Source organism: Narcine bancroftii, chromosome 9, assembly GCF_036971445.1.
Source record: "Narcine bancroftii isolate sNarBan1 chromosome 9, sNarBan1.hap1, whole genome shotgun sequence".
NCBI lineage: Eukaryota > Metazoa > Chordata > Chondrichthyes > Torpediniformes > Narcinidae > Narcine > Narcine bancroftii.
In genome coordinates this window covers 41,565,802-41,586,008 of record NC_091477.1, presented here as the reverse complement: position 1 = coordinate 41,586,008, position 20,207 = coordinate 41,565,802, and the positions used below count along the sequence as shown (strand labels likewise).

The 20,207-nt window shown below is 42.1% G+C and overlaps 1 long non-coding RNA gene across 2 annotated transcripts in view; it reads right to left on the bottom strand.

Annotated features, from left to right (window-relative positions):
* Positions 1 to 18,698, bottom strand: part of LOC138742892 (uncharacterized) — a 115,326-nt gene extending 96,628 nt beyond the window's left edge. For both annotated transcript variants that reach the window (XR_011344500.1, XR_011344501.1), the window contains exon 1: positions 18,614 to 18,698. This is a non-coding gene — a long non-coding RNA (uncharacterized lncRNA). The remainder of the gene's footprint in view (positions 1 to 18,613) is intronic.
* Positions 18,699 to 20,207: the final 1,509 nt, after the last annotated feature.

The window sequence follows — 20,207 nt, the reverse complement described above, 5'->3', positions numbered from 1 at the left end:
TTGTTCTAAATTCCAACACCAGCAATCTGTTTTCTCTTCATAACTGTCTCTATCCTTGATTAAAATAAAATATTCTGATATGTCTATTGAAAGTGATATTGAGGTCATTTTACTTTTAGGATGCTCGAGGTTGTGACATCTAAGTTAATGACTGTGTGTTAACTGGGTTAATAGTCTTGCACTATTCGTTGAACCTCTTGGGTCTTATTAATATTTATAAAATTAATCTCAGAGATGTTCATGTGAATGTTGAAGATTTAAAATAAACTATGGTAGCTGCAAGACAATATCAGTTTAACATTGAAAATGACAAAAAAGCCAACAGTAGAAAAATCATTATAGTCAATTTTACGGCTTCATGACGCACTGGTGTAGAAGCAGTGAATGAGGTGGTGTGGAATGATTTTAATATATTAATAGAGCTGTCTACTTCTTTCGATACTGAGTAGAATTCTGAGTGCCTACATGCAACTGGACAAGATGTCAGGAAAAAAAGGTTTGACTGAAAAACAAAAAGTTAAAAAGATCTGATGGTTTGGGAATTACAGATTCGGGTTCAAAAGGTGAATTACTGACAGTAGGAGTCATGTCTGTGTCCTGGACAGAATTGTGAATAAACAAGGCATTGACAGCTGACGGTATTTAATAACTAGAGCACTCCAATATGTACATTAGACTGGAAGACTCAGACTAATAAGTACAATAGTCTAGGAATTCAGTCTATGAATTCAGCCTAAGAATCGATTTTCCTGCTTAAATGTATGTGGCACCACTTGTTACGAATCAACGAATATAGATTCCACTAGTAATAGATTGGTCCTTATGTGGCCACCTTGGGTCCCATTGCATGATTACTTCAGCTGTAAAATACAGCAAAAATAACTCACTATGAGTTTCAGCAATCAGTGGTCTTTGAAAGTTCAGTAACCTAACCATTTTTCTTTTTTCTGCTACCCCGATGTTTCAAAGTCAATGACCTGCCCTGTAGTGACAAAGGCTACTGAGAAGTAGAACTGCATGAATCATGGAAGTGGTACATTTCAGCAAGAGAGGATCATTTGTGTCTTGAAGCCAGGAAAGGCAAGCCATAGGGATGTGATTTTCTGGGGAAATCAGGACCAAAAGTGATGTTCTGCACCAAGGTTAAAATATTTAGGGAAGTCTTTGGAGGGCAAATTTGCCAAAGGCTGTTTTCCTAATGATTTTTGGGTTGCCCTTCGAATAATATTAATTTATTATTATGTATGAAAGAGATTTTATTTCTTCTATCTTTCTTCATGTATCCCCAGATTCTCTGCAGACAGTGATGAACATCTTGGCCAATCGATGTTTAAGTTTGAGGAAATATAGAAATAAGTTCCATTCTGGTCACATCATTATATAGGAAGGACATGGAGAGGGGATTTACCAGGATGCTGCCTGGACAGGAGAACATGTTTTATGATGGAAGGTTGATCAAGGTAGCTCTGTTTTCTTTGGACCGATGAAGGTTAAGAGGTGACTCCAGATGGCTCTATCAGATTCTCAGATTCTCAGTGGACAGCCAACACCTTTTCCCTGGGGGTGACAGTAGCAAATCCCAGAGGACATGTGTTTAAGGTGAATGGAGGAAGATTTAGGGGAGACAACAGAAGTAGGTTTGTTTTGTAACACAGACCTTAATCGGACCCAGGAATGCTTTGCCAGGTGTGGTAGTGGAGGAGGCTTATACAACAGGAACATTTAAAAGGCTCTTGGGTACAAAGATGATGAGAAAAATGAAGAGTTATGGGCTGTAAGGGAGGGAAGTGTTAGATTGATATAAAACAGGTTTATATAAACGGCAGCATGCTTTATGTACATTTATAAGTGGGTAAAGGTTCAAAGAAATTGCTGTCATATAAACATAGAAGATAGGAGCAGGAGTAGGTCATTCGGCCCTTCAAGCCTGCTTCGCCATTCAATGAGATCATGGGTGATCTTAAAAGTTCAGTACCCTGTCCCCGCCTTCTCTCCGTAACCCCTAATTCCCTTATACTGAAGAAATATATCTAATTCCCTCTTAAATATATTCAATGAACCTGCCTCTACTGCTCTCTGTGGCCATGAATTCCACAGATTCACCACCCTCTGGGTAAAGAAATTCCTCCTCATCTCGGTTCTAAATGGTTTGCCTATTATCCTCAAACCATGGCCCAGGGTTCTGGACTCCCCCACCATTGGAAACCACCCTTCTGTATCCATTCTGTTCAGTCCTGCCAGAATTTTATTTGTCTCTATGAGATCCCCTCTCAATCTTCTAAACTCCAGCGAGTACAATCCTAAATTGCGCAATCTTTCCTCATAAGTTATTCCTGCCATTCCAGGTATCAGCCTGGTGAATCGCCTTTGCACTCCCTCCATTGCAAGAACATCCTTCCTCAGATAAGGCGACCAAAACTGCACACAATACTCCAGGTGTGGTCTCACCAAGGCTCTGTACAGCTGCAGTAAGGTATCCTTATTCCTATACTCAAACCCTCTTGATATGAAGGCCAACATACCATTTGCCTTTTTAACCGCCTGGTGTACCTGCATGCTCACCTTCAGTGTCTGGTGCACAAGAACCCCTAGGTCTCTCTGCACTTCCCCATCTCCCAATCTATTGCCATTCAAATAATAATCTGTCCTCCGGTTTGTATTACCAAAGTAGATAACCTCACATTTATCCACATTGTAGTGCATTTCCCATGTATCTGCCCAGTCCCCCAATTTATCCAAATCACACTGGAGCTTCCTGAACCCCTCTTCAGTGCACACAACCCCTCCTAGCTTAGTGTCGTCTGCAAATTTGGAGATATTACACCCAATCCTCTCATCTAGATCATTAATGTAAATTGTGAACAGCTGGGGTCCCAGTACAGATCCCTGTGGCATCCCACTGGTCACTGTCTGCCACTTAGAAAACAAGCCGTTTATCCCAACTCTCTGTCTTCTATCTGCCAACCAGTTCTCAATCCACATCAATACCTTGCCCCCAATCCCATGAGCCTTGATTTTGCATGCCAGTTGTTTATGTGGGACCTTATCGAGGGCTTTTTGGAAATCCAGGTACACCACATCCACTGGCTCTCCCCCATCTATTTTACCTGTCATCATCTCAAAGAATTCCAATAGATTTGTCAAGCACGATTTACCTTTTGTAAATCCATGTTGACTCTGTCTGATCCCTTCTCTGCTAGTCATATGCTCCGCTATTACATCCTTAATAATGGATTCCATCATTTTGTCCACTACTGATGTAAGGCTCACTGGCCTATAATTCCCCACTTTTTCTCTACCCCCCTTTTTAAATAGTGGAGTAACATTAGCTACCCTCCAATCCATGGGTACTGATCCTGAGTCTATCGAGTTCTGGAAAATAATTCTTAAAGCATCTGCTATCTGAATGTCCTCTTCTTTAAGTACCCTAGGATGTAGATTATCAGGCCCTTGGGATTTATCAGCCTTAAATCCCTTCAATTTCCCCAAGACCATGTCCTTAGAGATACTGATTTCTTTCAGCTCCTCCCTTGCATTAGTCTCTATGTTTCCCAACATCCTTGGGAGGTTATTTGTATCCTCTCTTGTGAAAACAGAACTAAAGTAAGAATTTAATTGGTCTGCCATTTCCTTATTCTCCATTATATATTCCCCTGATTCTGACTGCGAGGGACCTACTCTGGATTTCATCAATATTTTCCTCTTGACATATTTATAAAAGCTTTTGCAGTTGATTTTTATGTTTGCCACAAGCTTACTTTTGTAATTTATTTTTGCCCTCTTGATTAATCCCTTTGTCCTCCTTTGGTGCATCTTGAACTGCTCCCAGTCTTCGGATTTGGTACGTTTTTTGGCCAATTGATATGCTCTCTCTTTGGACTTAATGCTGTCTCTAATTTCCCTTGTTATCCACGGTTGAGTCACCTTTTTTGGTTTATTTTTATGCCAAACCAGTATAAACGATTTCTGCAATTTTTCCATTAGATCTTTGAATGCTTTCCATTGTCTATCCACCATCAAACCCCCCATAAACACCACCCAATCAATCTTACTCAACACCTGTCTCATACCATCATAATTCCCTTTATTTAAATTCAGGACCTTAGTCTCAGTTTTAATTTCTTCACTCTCCATGTCGAATGAGAATTCAATCATATTGTGATCGCTCCTACCCAAAGCGCCTCGTACAACAAGATTGCAGATAACCCCCTTTTCATTGCATAATACCCAGTCTAAAATGGCCTGCTCCTGAGTTGGTTCCTCGACATATTGGTCTAGATAACCGTCCCGTAAACATTCAAGGAATTCCTCCTCCTCAGTATTTTTACTAATTTGGCTAGTCCAATCTATATGTAAATTAAAGTCTCCCATGATGACAGCTGTTCCCTTATTGCACACTTCTCTAATTTCTCTTTTTATGCCTTCCCTCACCTCTACATTACTATTTGGAGGCCTATATACCACCCCCACTAATGTTTTCCGCCCCTTGCTATTCCTCAGTTCTACCCGTATTGATTCCGCATCTTCCGAGTTAATATCCTTCCTGTCAATCATGTCAATCCCTTCTCTCACCATCAATGCTACCCCACCCCCTTTAATTTCTTGCCGATCCCTCCTAAATATTGTATACCCCGGGATGTTAAGTTCCCAGGCTTGCCCACCTTGCAGCCATGTTTCTGTAATTCCAATCAAATCGTATTTGTTTGTCTCAATTTCCACAGCCAATTCATCTACTTTGTTCCAAATGCTTCTTGCATTAAGATATAAAGCCTTCAGATTTGCTTTTTTCACCCTCCTTGCTCTTTCTGATTTTTTACTTTCGCTGCCTAACTTAACTTTTCCTATTTTATCTTTTCTGTCCTTTGCCCTATCATACAGGTTCTCATCCCCCTGCCAAATTAGTTTAAACCGCATCCGACGGCTGTATCAAACCTAGCTCCCAACATATTGACCCTTTTTGGGTTTAGGTGTAACCCATCCTTCTTGTAAAGGTCATGCCTTCCCCAAAAGAGATCCCAATGGTCCAAGAAGCCAAAACCCTGTCTTTTACACCAGCCCCTCAGCCACACATTCATTTGTCTTAACCTTCCATTTTTGTCCTCAGTTGCACTTTGAGCTGAAATTCTTGTTCATTTTCCTCATGCAACAGTTGAGTGAATTAAAACATTTAGAGACTTGTGAAACCTGATTAAAATGCAACAAAACTTTGTCAAAAAATTATTCTGAAAATATGCTTGAGATAGCACATTAAAATGACGTTTTGTTGCTGCACCAATAATTATTAATTCATAGGATACTAAATCAAATGGAAATCAAGGAAAATAACCTGAAAGATCAGTGAAATTGTTTACGCCCAAGATATGTGAAAGAATAAAGCTAATTCCTATAAATTAGACATAACTCTACCTGCTCTTTAGGCATAATATTGATTTTGCGTATGTTCTGACATACATAAAACCCCTGGTATCCAGCACCTAAAGGAATTATTAGATGCCGGATAAGTTGCTTGACAATGTATGTTGCATGATTGACAAACTAATGGCAAGGTGTGCCAATTTTAAATGTCTGGAATTTTTACCTATTTACTTTCTGTAGTTTTTTTTTGCCTGGTGCTTGAGGGTGCTGGTTGATTGAATTAGGATACCAGGGGTTTTACTGTATTAGCATGCATTTCCTGTTGAAGACCCAAGCACAAGGAAACTGGACCAGACACTTCCCATTATAATTCCCTTGTATCATGGAATGGGTGCTGTAAGTGCTCCAGACTACTGGGGGCAGTGGAGCCCTTAGGGGCCCCAGCCGAGGCATCTTGTGTCAATGTGTGAACCTTCAATCAATGCTCAGTGATATTATTCTTACTGACATTGTTAAAGATGGAAATGGCTGTCAGGGAGGGCAGAGAGGAGGGTAGGTTCAAGCGGGGCACTTAAAATTATTCCTAACAGGGACACTTTAAACCTTGCATGATTCACAACTTTAGCACAATATATTCCTTTTGAAATACAAATCCATTTTCTACCAGTGATTACTCAGAGCTATGCACAATAATGCATATTGATCCTATATCAGGAAAGAGGTCAAAGTGGTGCCATCAAGTTCAGTTACAGCTGCTACCCCTCCACCATCTCAAACTCCTCAACAACAAATTCAATCAGGGACTCATTTAAGGACTCTTACTTAGCATATTATTTATTACAATTCTTTTTCTTATTGCACAAATAGTTTACATTTATTTATTTACATTTCCCTCTTTTGTATATGTATTTTTGCTTAAGTACTTTTTTTTTGTACTACTGATAAGTAGAAATTCTGCCTGGCTTGCAGGAAAAAGAATCTCAGGGTTGTATGTGTTGTCATACATGACCTCTGACCAATAAATCCAAACTTTGGACTTTGATGACATTTTCATCCTGTCCTGCCTTGACAGCAGGGAGGAAGGGAGATATGGATTTAGTACTTCCCCCACCACTGAAGATTAGGCACACGGGTTAGCTTTATTACCTTACTCACTGTATAGTCAGGTCACCATGCCTACTTCCATTCGAGGGCCTTCCTGCACTCACAGATGAGGCACCAAACCATGGCACCTTAAAATCCTTTTCCCAACCCTCAGAGAGGAATGTCTGTTGCATGCTCCTCCTTGGTAGCCCAGTATCAGGTTAGACCATTAGAAAAGAAGATGCAGAAGATTTAGGCCTTTTGGCCAATTGAGTCTGCTCTACCATTTGAATCATGGCCGATGTAATTTTTGCTCACCATTCTCCAGCCTTCTCCCCATAACCTCTGACATCCTTACTAATCATGCTTTAAATTAACCCAATGCTGGCCTCCACAGCAGTCTGTTGCAACAAATCCCACAGATTCTTCCCTCCCCGAATGAAGAAATTTACCCATATTTCTGTTCAAAAGGGGTGTCCTTTTATTTCTGAGGCTGTGCCCTCTGGTCCTAGATTTCCCTATAGCAGGATACATCTTCTCCAAGTACCCTCAATCCAGCCTTTTCAAAGTGGGTCACAATGAGAGCCTCTTCATCCATGAAAACTCCAGTGATTACAGGCAAATGCTCCTCTGAACAACACTCTTAAATAAAGCATAAAGATGAATTTTTGTGTGCTTTGTTGAACAGGCTTATAATAAATTTGGCTATATGTAGTTCTTTGGTAATCTTTGAACGAAGCTTCATCCCTGAAGTACATTTTCTGGTTGCTGTGTAAAGATTTGCCAGCCTGGAACCCAAATTGAATTTGTTCTCACATCCTGATTGTGTGCTGCTTGCGATCTTACAACAGATGTAAAATTATAAACTTTACATTGTATGGAAATCAGCTCATTGCCAATTCCTGAAAATTTCTAACTGGTGATGAGATTAATCCTGTGAAAAGTACTATCGAAATTGTTAATACTAATTGGAAATGATTCAGAAGGTTTTACACACTGCAAGAGCTTCAAGGTGAAAATAGAATCTTTCAAAAGCCGGAATAGTTGAGGCCAGTGATGCAGCTAAGGAGTTAAAAATTGGTGATGTGTTCATTTTTCTTGATGACACGAGCATGTTGAACTTCTCGCAACAATGCACAGGGTTTGACAGCCATCATTGTCCACTGAGGTAGGCATCGTCTGGTAGTTTTTAAGAAAATATCTGGTGGACCTTGTCTCTCACCACTGGTGGATGTTTTTTACAGACCTTCACCTTTTTTTTAAACCACCTGTGGCTGCTCTTTTGTTTGTTCAGGTGGCTTAAGTACAATGGCTCAATTACCTACCGCTGATTAAAGGCATTGTGATGAATACTATGTTAAAAGGCACCAGTGTGACTGCTTTACTCTTTGTTCATGCACTAGCAGAACAGAGAGGGATCAGAATCTGTTAAGATTTTTGCACATCTCCAAATATGTATCCAGTGCTATTACAGTAACGGAGAGTGCAGGGTGAAATGAAACAGTTCACTACTGCCTTTTCAAGGACAATTTAGGATGTTATGGGGAGAAAATTGTTCGTATTTTAGATTTATTATCAGAGTACATGCATGATATCCAGACATAGCAGAATTATCATTAGTTGGTACTACAAAAAAAACTGTACAGAGCATAAACATGTAAACAAAGAACTGTAAATAGATATCAAATGTAAACAAACTGACTGTGCAATACAGAGAGAACAAAAAGAAAATCAATAAAGTGCACAAGTCCTTAAATGAGTCTCTGATTGAGTTTGTCGTTGAGGAGTCTGATGGTGGAGGGGGAACAGCTGTTCCTGAACCTGGTGGTACAAGTCTTATGGCACCTTCTATAGCTCCTTCCTGATGGCAGCAGCGAGAACAGAGCATGTGCTAGGTGGTGTGGATCTTTGATGATTGGTGCTGCCCTCCAATGGTAGTGTTCCCTATAGATGTACTCAAATAGTGGGGTGGGTTTTGCCTGTGATGTCCTGAGCTGTGTCTACACCTCTTGGAGGGCTTTATGCTCAGAAGTATTGGTGTTCCTATACCAGATCGTCCACACCTCTATAGCAATTTTCCAGGGTTTCTGGAGTCATACCAAATCACCACAAAAGCATGATACAGAAAATCTTGTGGAGTCACTATCCTCTTGTATGATAAAGAAGCCTGCAATATTGTTTAGTTCTCCTTCAGCAGGAATCCCATTAGGCATTCAATGCATCAATCACATCCATATGTGATGGCGTACAATAGATTACAACGTATTCCAGATAAATGAGGCTTCAGCTCTTAACAAGCACATCAAATAAACATTTATGGCCAAAATGCCTTTGCAAGCTACTGGCAAAGACGACTTTGTCCTGCTCTGGGGTTGGAGTAATCCTTGGATCAGATGGGATATTTCTGTGAGCACGTCTTTATTGAAACAATGCCAACCTGTTCTGTTCTTAGACATAAGCAAAAAAAATCCAGTGTGAAGATTCAGGTGCTGCATGTTCTCCCCTCTGGCCACCTGCTCCTTCCCCTCAATTTCTCAGGAACATATTCTGCTCCTTATGCCTCCAATAACTCCGTCACTCATGATACTATAGTCCAAGGGGTTGCTATTCACAAGATCACAAAAAGCAGAAGCAAAAGTAAGTCTATTGGCCCATTGCTCCGCCATTCTAATCACAATCTGATCCATTCTCCCAATCAGTCCTACTCCCCGCCTTTCTCCCCATAACCCTTAATGCCCTGAATAATCAAATACCTGTCCATCTCTGCCTTAAATACATCCAACGACTTCGCTGCCATAAATGCCTGTAGCAACAAGTTCCACGGACTCACAACCCTCTGACAAAAGATTATTTTCTGAATCTCTGCTTTAAATTGACACCCCTTTACCCTGAAGATGTACCCTCTTGTCCTAGACTCCCCTACCATGGGGAAACATCGTTGCCACATTTATTCTGTGGTCTATTGCTTGGAAATAATTGAAGGTTTAAGGTTAAAAAAAAATGTCGGAGCCTCTGATATGACACACCTTGCAAACTTCATCAGCACAGAACTGCACATGAATTAGTATTAATCATAGCTCAGCAGGTTTCAGTATTAATGTCCTTTCCAAATGACAGCATATTTTGGGTAGAAATGTGCACATATGCATCAGTTACCACACTGGAACCAATAGAACACCTGTCTGCAATGGTGTAAAAATGGGGTGCAGTGTGCCAAATTGTGCAGTACTAGAGCATCCCATCTTACTGATAAAAAATGATGGCGCTGCTGTCACTTCAGCACTGCCGCTGGTGTAGATGTGGGAGAGCGGAGACACAAAGGGGCTCAATCACTCATTCCTAATGATGGCAGCTCTGCAGCTTTAAACAGCCTGTGAAAGGTGCCAATGGTGTTTGGAAGTAAAAATCCTGCAACTGCCGAGTCTGTGCCCAAGATGGCAACATCTATGCTTGACAATGACTTTGAGAGGTTGCAGACTCCGTGGAAGCAGCAGACCAGTATAGAGCACTAGAAACGGGAAGACCTCCACCCACCCCCCCACTCCCCGTTGAGAATGAGGAGCATGGAAGGTTACCCTAAATAAAAGGTCACTATGGCAGCGGACCAACGACGGGCTCAGTGGCTGAGAGACCCACGTAGGCTGCACGCGACGCGGACATGGAACCCGCAAGGGCTGCTGGAAGACTGGCCCATGGGGACCAGTTATCGGAGATGGGATTTAAGAGTGTGCTGAGTGCAAGAAGGGTTCCTGTAGGGCCTCAGGCACTAAAGGCTTCCTGATCATTTGGATCTGCAGTTTAGGTTGCTGATGGAATCTGTGCAACTGTAGAAGCTGAGGGAGCGCTAGAAATGAATCGATAGACACTCAGTGACCCTAAAGGGACTCTCTTTTGCTTTTCTTTCTCTTCTACTGTAAGGGGCCCCAGTGAATACAAACGGTGATTCTTTTTCTGCCTTATAGCAGGCAAAAGGCAATTTTGTGCAATAATACATGTTCTGTACTATTACATGGCTATAAAAGCATCTCAAGTCTTGAGGTTAACCATGAAGAGTAGCTAAGATAATTTTAAAAAGCCAAATCCCTTCAGCCATGTACATAAAACAGATATCTTTAAATCTGTAAAATGGATTGGGGCGTCTTTCATAAATGCCCGATGAGATGATTTTTACATTTATTGTACTGAGCAAAATGCATTCATAAAAGTATGAATAAAGGATGTAGAAAAGAAAGAAATGGGGAAGTCTCACTTCAAGTACAAGACAGACCGGATAACTTGGAGCCAAAAGACATCCCTGCTAAAAGGTATTGTTGCCATAAAGAATCCCATATTTGCAGGTATTTTAGGTGAAAAGGAATAATACCTCTGATGGAGCTGAAAATAATGAAAACCAGCTCACAGCACTTGTACATAATGCAGTGACAATCACCAAATGTTGCATCATTCAATATATGTTCAGGTGCATAAATGTGGTTAAATTGTTCAACAGTCTCAGAAGAAATTTCTGGATACTATTTAAAATAAGTGAGTTGAATACTACGCATGATTGCTGCTCTTACACTCCACTTCTTTCTGGTGATCACTTCTTTCTTACACCCCTTGATACAAGAGTGAGTGAAGTGGTTGCCTGCTGGGTATGTGTACGTGAAGCACTTTTGATACTTAGGTGATCCCGTTTTCTCATTGTTTGTCATGCAGTCGAGGCCACCACATTTAATTTTGTGATGTGCCCAAGAATCGAGATGCCATTGTAAGAAATCCTTTCTACCACTGTCTACCACAAGTATCAATCATCCATTTCCTACGTTAATCCCATTTCTTACTCTCGCCACATGCTCACCAACTCAAGATCAAGATTCAATTTATTATCATTGTAATAAAACAGTGTCGTATTACAGAAAATTTATTTTTGCCTGCTGAAAGGGAGACAGATTTGCCATCAGCAGGAATTGCCTGAGCACTTGTTTAGTCTTACAGTGAGACTTGCAGTTAGAGAGAGAGAAGGAAAAGAGAGTTCCCCTCCCCCACCAATCCCCGAGTGCCCATAGATTTGTCTCCAGCACTTCTGCCACCCTGCAGCCACAGAGTGCAATCCAACCCATTTGAAATCCAAACTCCAGATCCAAACATGGTCAGGAACCCTTGAGTGCCTTCTGCATCTCCCCGCATCCCAGTTCCGATACCTGGTTCCCCTCCAGCCAGTTAGAACCAGTCTCGAGCAGTCCACAGCCCCGGCGCGAGACTCCTGACAGCAGTCTCGAACAGCCCACAGCTTCCACGGGCTCATTGCCTCGAGTTGCCTGCAGTCCACTGCATGCACTGGTCCCTCAGCCGCAAAGCCCCCCCATTGGTCTGCTGCCGTGGTCACCATCCCTACCGTCATCTCCTCTTCTTCTCTTTCTCAGACGGGGTTGGGGGGGGTGATCTTCCTCTCCTCTGGTGCCCTTCATGGCTGCTGCCGATTAATAGATGCTGCCATCTTGGGCACAGACCTTCTATCGTGGGATTTCAAATAAAACCACCGTCGGCTTCCTCAAAAGGCCCTTCAAAGCCCAGGCAGTGCCAAAGGCACTGGACCCCACAGGAGAGCTGCATCTCCACTCCTTCACTCCCCTCAGGTCTGCACGAACAGCAGCTCCTCTTAGATTCTATCTCCTCCCCAATGTACCAAGAGCAATTTATACTTATCATGTAATCTACCAATCCACACACCTTTGACAGAGAACCTAGAGCACGCTAATCCATGAAATCATAAAATCCACACTATCACAATGACAAGCTAAGAACTCCAACCAGACTGCACCGACATTCAGGATTCAGCCTGGGTCTTTGATGCTGTGAGGCAGCTGCTCCACATTCGAGCTGCTATCCTCTAACCATTTACTTTTGGCTTGGAGTAACCTGGGCTGAAACTGTTGACACTGAGAGAATTAAATAACACAGTGACAATGATAGATTTTTTAAAATCAAGGAGGCTACTAATTTCATTTTCGATAATTAGAAAGAAATAATTTATAGTGCAGCATGTCACCCAACCTTGGCCTATATAATTTGTTAAGTTACTTGACATAGTGAAAGATTACCTTGCTGTAACCTAGTAGATTTCCTCAGAATATTAATTTTTTTCCCTTTAATCAACTTCTATGTCTTTTGAATATTTGAGAAAACATTAGTATGATCTAAATGCACCTTGCCATCAGATCATCTGGTACTAAGAATGTACCTGGATATCTGTGCAGGCCTTTATTAATCTTCCCCGAGAAGATCCATTAATCTAAATGATCCAACTTTATGAGGCACCCACTTACCGGTCAGCAACAATGCTTTCAAACACTAGGTCTCATGTAAACCATCCAGTTCAATTCCTGCCATGTTTGAACTCCAAGATCCACGTCCAGGTCTGCCCAAAAATTGAAAAATAATGTAAAGGCAAAATTACTATATTTGGTGTCGGTGCTGAGAAATTGCTCAGCAAAAGGTGTAAGGCACTCCCTCCATCTGATAGCCAACAGGTCACCCTTGGGCAAGGTGTAGTACCTGTTTAGACTCCAAATCAGAGTCACGTGAAGCCATGGATTGCAGATGGTGGATGGTTTTTCAAGCAGATTCTACAAATTGGAATTTTCTGGTTGTAAAACTAAAAACTAAAAGTGCTAGGAAGATTAATCTGCTGATCGATGGCCAGGGGTACCCGTCCAGTATGGACATTGCAAACTGAAGAAGGAAACAGGAAACCACTTCAGTAATTATAATGATGACATTATAATTTAAAAAATAATTCAGGAATGCAAAGGACTTCCTCTGCTATCAATTATATTTAAGCCTAAGCTTCTGATTCAGGACTCCAAGATGCAACTTGTGTCTGAAGGACCCACAAAGATGCCATGATGCTAGAGACTGGCTCATGGGAAGCAGGTATTGGAACCGGGATTCGAAAGGGCGCTGAGGGAAAGAAGGGTTCCCAAAGGGTCTCGGGCACTGAAGGCTTCCTGATAGTATCAGAGGTTTGGATCTGGAGTTCGAGCTGCCAATAGTTTTAACATCAGACTGCGAGGCTGCAGACTGCAGTAGTACTGGAGGCAAATTCAGGAGAATGTCTCTGAAGGGATTCTCTTTTGCTTCATTTTCTCTGATGGTTAGAGGTGCTGGGAAATTCTCATAGTGATTCTTTCTTTGCCTTACGGCAGATGAAAGTTGTAGTACATCATGTACCAGGGTATATTACATGCCAACAAAAAAAAAGAACATTTGACCTTTAACCTTTAAGAAAACAGGCTGAAACTTTTAGAAGTAGATTAAATTCAAAATCAAGTTAATTTTCATCTAATTGTACAAGTACAACCTGACAAAAGAGTGTTCTGTTGTCAGTACAAAAACATGCAAACAGAACTAGAACTTGGTGCTCTCTATTCTTTCCACTACCGAGTTATGAATGTGTAGTGGAGGATGGTCATTCCTGGTCTCCTGAAGTCAACAATCAGCTCCTTTGTCTTGACAATATTGAAATTCAGGTTGTTATTCTCATACCATATCACAAGATTTCCCACCTCTTTTCTATAGTGCAATTCATTGTTGTTGCTGATGAGGCCAATGACTGTCGCATCAATGACAAATTTGATGACTCTGTTGGAGATGGTGTTACATCCCTGGGTCAGTAGCATGAACAGGAGTGGATTGAGTACCCAGGCCTGAGGTACTCCAATTTTCCACATGTTGGAACTTGATAGTTTGCTATCAACTCAGACAGACTGTGGTCTTTCCATTAGGAAGTCAAGAATCCAGTTACAAAGATGGGTGTGGAGTAGCAGCAAGAACAGCTTCTGGGGAATGTTCATATTAAATGCTGAGCTGAAGTCAATAAACTACAGCCTGACATTTGAGGTATCGTTCTCTAGGTTCGTCTGGACAAAGTGAAGGAACAAGGCTATAGCATCGTAACTGGAATGGTTTTGTCTATAGGTGAATTGAAATGGGTCCAGTGTCTGTGGGAGGTGTGTTTTTACATGATACATCACCAGAAGCTTGAAGCATTTCATAAAGATAGAGGACAGTGCCACGGGGTTGTAGTCATTGAGACCTGTAACTGTCATCCTCTTTGGTACCAGGATGATTCTGATGTATGGTGACAATGGACTGCTGCATAATATGTTGAAGATGTCCATAAGGACCTCCAACAGTTGGTCTTTGCAGTCCTTCAGTACTCGACCAGGTATGTTGTCTGGTCCCGTTGCCTTGTGTGGGTTCACCATAGATAGGAATCTCCTGACCTTGGCCACAGCCATATAGGGGATGTGTTCATCAGGGTGACACAGGGCTTTCTTCAGCATCTGTGTGTTCTTCTCAAGGTATCTACAGCTTTCTTTCCAGCATGACACATTTGATCATTTTCAAAGCTTCTTGGTGTGATGCGATAGGTTTCGCATCTGAAGCAAAATGATCTCCAGCTGGAGTCCAGATTAGCCAGGGCTGAGCTGATGGAACGCTGCTGCCAGTGGGACCTCTGTCAGCATGAAATGCAGGTAATTGAATCCAGTGTGGTGTCAAATGTGGCAGAGAAAATGCAGCTGGATAGGATGTTTCTCCTTGGGGCTCAGCACCTATGGCCTCAGCTTAAAGCCTCACTCCAGGCTACAGGCATTTCTGGTTTCATCCTCTTCCAGGAATTGGGATAAGTACTTGAGGAGGAGCGATGGAGAGCGAGCATTCCAATTATGGTGCAGCTATAGTGAGTGATCTGCTACCTCTCTCTGAATAGACTTTCCTCCTTTCCTTTCCTTTCTTTTACTCCTTTCTTTGTTTTCTAGGGACAGTTCACCTTTAATAGTAAATAAATGTAACAAGTCCATGTACCTTTTTAATATAATAACTGATCACCATCATCTGCTGCCTTCCATAATTTGTGGACCTAGACTCCAAAGGTCCTTCTATTCATTCACAGAACTCAGTATTCACCTTTATTATATAGTTCCATGTCAGCAGAGCTGCTGCCCCACAGCCCAGAAACATAGGTTCCAACCTGATCTCTCGGCCTCCCTCTGTGGAGTTTGCACATTCTCCCCTTGGGCACGTGGGTTTCCATCACATGGTCTGATTCCTAATCCGTCCATCCCAAAGATGAGCTTATTGGTCACTGTAAATTGCCTGCAAGTGTGTTCATGCATTGTAGAATCTGGGAAGAGTTGAAGGAAATGTGGGGAGGACAAAATGGAATTAGTGTAGGGTTAATGTAAATAGGTGCACGGTGGTCAGCATGTGCTCAGAGGACTGGCTAGCTTTTCTCTATGCCTGCTAATTAATTCCAATAATGTCTTTAATTAGCTTACAATGGTGTGGCTTTATTCCTCTGCCTTTTGTTCTCTGATACCATTCTTGCGTCAAGGATTTTTTTAAAAGATGGTTAAAGCTGCTACAATGTTGTCTCCTGCTTCTTTTTAAGAATGTAGATTAGATTTAATTCTTAATTGTGGCATTGACATCAATCTTTTCTTTAATGAAGATGGCTAAAACTATTCATTGAGAAATTTACCCACATCCTTTTTGGCCCTATACTTTATCCAGTTAATGAATATGTGATCTTAAAACCTCTTTTGTTTTTACTTGCTTCTGACAAATTCATTACGGTCAAGTTTCAATTTGATGGAGCAATTTTCATAGATTTGAGATTAAAACAATTGAACCTTGTTACCTCTGAATATTTTGCCCCACACTGGCAATATAATCAGGAAATAACAAGCAGTTAGCACAGACTTTGGCTCTAGAGAAATGGTTCCCAACCTTTTACTTTCCACTCACATACCATTTTAAGTATTCCCTATGCCATAAGTGTTCTGTGATTAGTAAGTGATTGCTTAAGGTGGTCTGTGAGTGGGAAGGGAAGGTTGAGAATCACTGCTCTAGACCCAATTATTACTGAAATATTTTGCTTGAGAAAAATTGTCATTGGCCCATTTCCTTTGCAGTTAGGAAACTGTGCACGTAACGAATTAATTTGGAATGATTAAAACTGGTTTTCAACCTTTTTCTTTCCACCCACAGACCACCTTAAGCAATGCCTTATTAATCACAGAACACTTATAACATAGGGAATACTTAAAGTGGTATGTGAGTGGAAAGAAAAAAGTTGGGAACCACTGGGTTTGGCGAGCAGAGGCTGAGGTGGTGGTACAAGAGTTGAGGTAAGGCAAGGACATCCCTGTTGAGCAACAAAAGGATTCTGCAAGAAGGCACAGGTAAGGACAGGGTTTTCTAACATTTTTCTTCTCTCTATTTCACAGCAGCTAGAGCATAGAAGTGCTCCTCTTGCAGTATGTAAATAGTCAGGGAAGCTAACAGTCTCCTTATTAATTTTGTTTGTGAGAAACACAGCCAACTGCAACTCCTTATAAATCGTGTTAGCGAATTGGAGCTGGAGTTAGATGAAATTCAGGATAGATGGGTGTGACGGGAATGCAATCTCACCTCGAAAGCAAGAGGAAGGTTGCTGGGTTACAGTCAGGAGAGTGAAAGGGAACAGGCAGGCAGTGCAGGGTACTCCTGTGTCCATTGCCTTCAATAGTATATATACCTTTTTGGATACTGTTGAGGGGAAGGACCTACCAGGGGCAAAGCCACAGTAGCCAGTTGTCTGGCACAGAGTCAGGCCCTGTAGCTAAAAAAGGGAGGGAGGAAAAGGCATGAGCTATAGTGATTAGAGTATTCAATAGTGAGGGGAACAGATAAGAGGTTCTATGAAAGAGATCGAGAATCCAGGATGAGATCGAGAATCCAGGATGGAATCAAGCAAAACAATTTAAGAACCTTGCATTACATGCCACTAAATTGGAAATACTATACAGATTCAAATACAACAGTTTTCTATGCTCAGTTATGCAACATTAATTGATAAATAGCATATTTTTATGATACCATAACACTCTTTATATATAAAAAAAGAACATTGGAGTCCAAATAACCTATTGAATTATATATTTACCAGCTTCACAAAAATGGAAAATGGCTTTATTCTGCAATGGTGAATTGATTAAGAGCAACTTGTCCGTGAACTACTCTTTGCAGATGATGCCGCTTTAGTTGCCCATTCAGAGCCAGCTCTTCAGCGCTTGACGTCCTGTTTTGCAGAAACTGCCAAAATGTTTGGCCTGGAAGTCAGCCTGAAGAAAACTGAGGTCCTCCATCAGCCAGCTCCCCACCATGACTACCAGCCCCCCCACATCTCCATCGGGCACACAAAACTCAAAACAGTCAACCAGTTTACCTATCTCGGTGCACCATTTCATCGGATGCAAGGATCGACAACGAGATAGACAACAGACTCGCCAAGGCAAATAACGCCTTTGGAAGACTACATAAAAGAGTCTGGAAAAACAACCAACTGAAAAACCTCACAAAGATTATACAGAGCCGTTGTCATACCCACACTCCTGTTCGGCTCTGAATCATGGGTCCTCTACCGGCATCACCTACGGCTCCTAGAACACTTCCATCAGCATTGTCTCTGCTCCATCCTCAACATTCATTGGAGCGACTTCATCTCCAACATCGAAGTACTCGAGATGGCAGAGGCCAACAGCATCGAATCCACGCTGCTGAAGATCCAACTGCGCTGGGTAGGTCTCCAGAATGGAGGACCATCGCCTTCCCAAGATCGTGTTATATGGTGAGCTCTCCACTGGCCACTGAGACAGAGGTGCACCAAAGAAGAGGTACAAGGACTGCTTAAAGAAATCTCTTGGTGCCTGCCACATTGACCACCGCCAGTGGGCTGATATCGCCTCGAACCGTGCATCTTGGCACCTCACAGTTCGGCGGGCAGCAACCTCCTTTGAAGAAGACCGCAGAGCCCACCTCACTGACAAAAGACAAAGGAGGAAAAACCCAACAACCAATCCCAACCAACCAATTTTCCCTTGCAATCACAGCAACCGTGTCTGCCTGTTCAGCATCGGACTTGTCAGCCACAAACGAGCCTGCAGCTGACGTGGACATTACCCCTCCATAAATCTTCATCCGCGAAGCCAAGCCAAAGAAGAATTGATTAAACATAACCAGATTTTTATTTTAGAGTCCTAATAAATCTATCAATCTCCTGCTGGAAAAGCAATGCTAACATTTGGGAAAAAATGTATAATTGTAATTTAATATAATTTTAATGTTTGACTTGTGGTGATCCACTTACCAGCAAGTGAACCAGCTCCCAAAATGGTGGATGTGGTGTGGAAAATGTGGGAAATAGACCTGCATCCAACACAGGTCTTGATATGGGCTGATCACATCACTGATGATGTTACTTCCTGCCCCTGTGACAGAATCAGTGATGTATATAAACCCAGCATGGAAGCCTAGTGATGTCAGGCTTGTACTAGGCCTTATAGCATATACATTGGCTGCCCTGACTATATAATCAACTTGACAATTTGTACACTGATGTCTATAGTAGCTCAATATAGAATACTTTGCTCCCTTGGTCATCCTGATTGCCCAAATGATATTTGGACCTTAAAGTGCAAAATTTTTCTTTGATCTATGCTGTGGCTCTGAAAGTGCCATAGGTCTTCACAACCATGTGTATGGTTTGTTCAAGCAGAAGCTGAGACAGATAATATTTGATTCCATGTGGTATAACCATCCTCGATCAAGAAACTGCATGCTGAGTTTCTGATTTTTCTTCAGTAGCCTCTGGAGGAGGGCAAGTATATGGCATTCAAGAGTCTGCTCATCTGTACCTTTGGACACTCACAATGTGAGCAAGTGACCTGTTAACTTCATGTGAATGACTTGGGAGATAGGACCCCCTTCTGCCCTCATAAATGAAATGCTGGCACTAGTGGAAGGGCATAGGCCCTGCCTCGTGTGTGAGCAGGCTTTCTTGGAGCAGTTGCCAGAAGATACCCACATGCTGCTGGCCCATGAGGATTTCAGTGATCCACGGAGAGCCGTGGCTTGTGCTGACGTTCTATGGCGGGCTAAGCAAGAAAGCATGACATCTGTAGGACAGGTCACCAGATCCCGCTCACAGCAGCAGCACAATGCAACTCCAACATTAGACCAGCAGTAAAGTTGATCAAATCTGTTGTCAGAATGCCAGTTGGCCAGGAGATAATGAGATGAGAATGGCACCCTTTGGTGGTTTCATTATCAGTGATAGGGTGCAGAAGTTTGCTGCTGTTGACCTCCCTGTGCATTTCAGGGAAATGCTGGGGACAGCTGTTGCAAATGGCTGTGGTGGCGGGCCATCGAGACAGCCTTGTATGTGTCTGGGATAGATGTTCTGGCTGCCATTTCTTGGTGGATACAGGAGCTGTGATCAGCTTGCTGCCCCCTTCAGGGCATGACACACATAACAGAAAACCTGGGCCATCATTGAAAACTGCAAACTGCAGTACTATCCAAACATTTGGCACGTGTAAGATCCTGCTTCAATTCGGTGATAATAAGTTCACGTGGACTTTCACATTGGCCGTGGTTGCACAACCACTACTGGGATCTGGTTTTCTCAGAGCACATGACCTCCTGGTTGATCTAGAGGGATGAAGGCTTGTTCATACCAACACTTTCCAGACCTTTGTCATGGGTGAGGTCCAACTGCCAGCCCCACATTTAGACTCTGTTTTCCTTTCAAAGAATAAATTTGCCAGGTTGTTGGAGGAATTCCCCACTAGCTGCAGTCGTCAGGAACATCTTTCCCACCTGCGCAAGCTTTTCACTCGTTTGAATGAGTTTAAATTAGTTTGGGCTGACTATCAACCCGGCCAGTGTCAATTCGGGTTAGC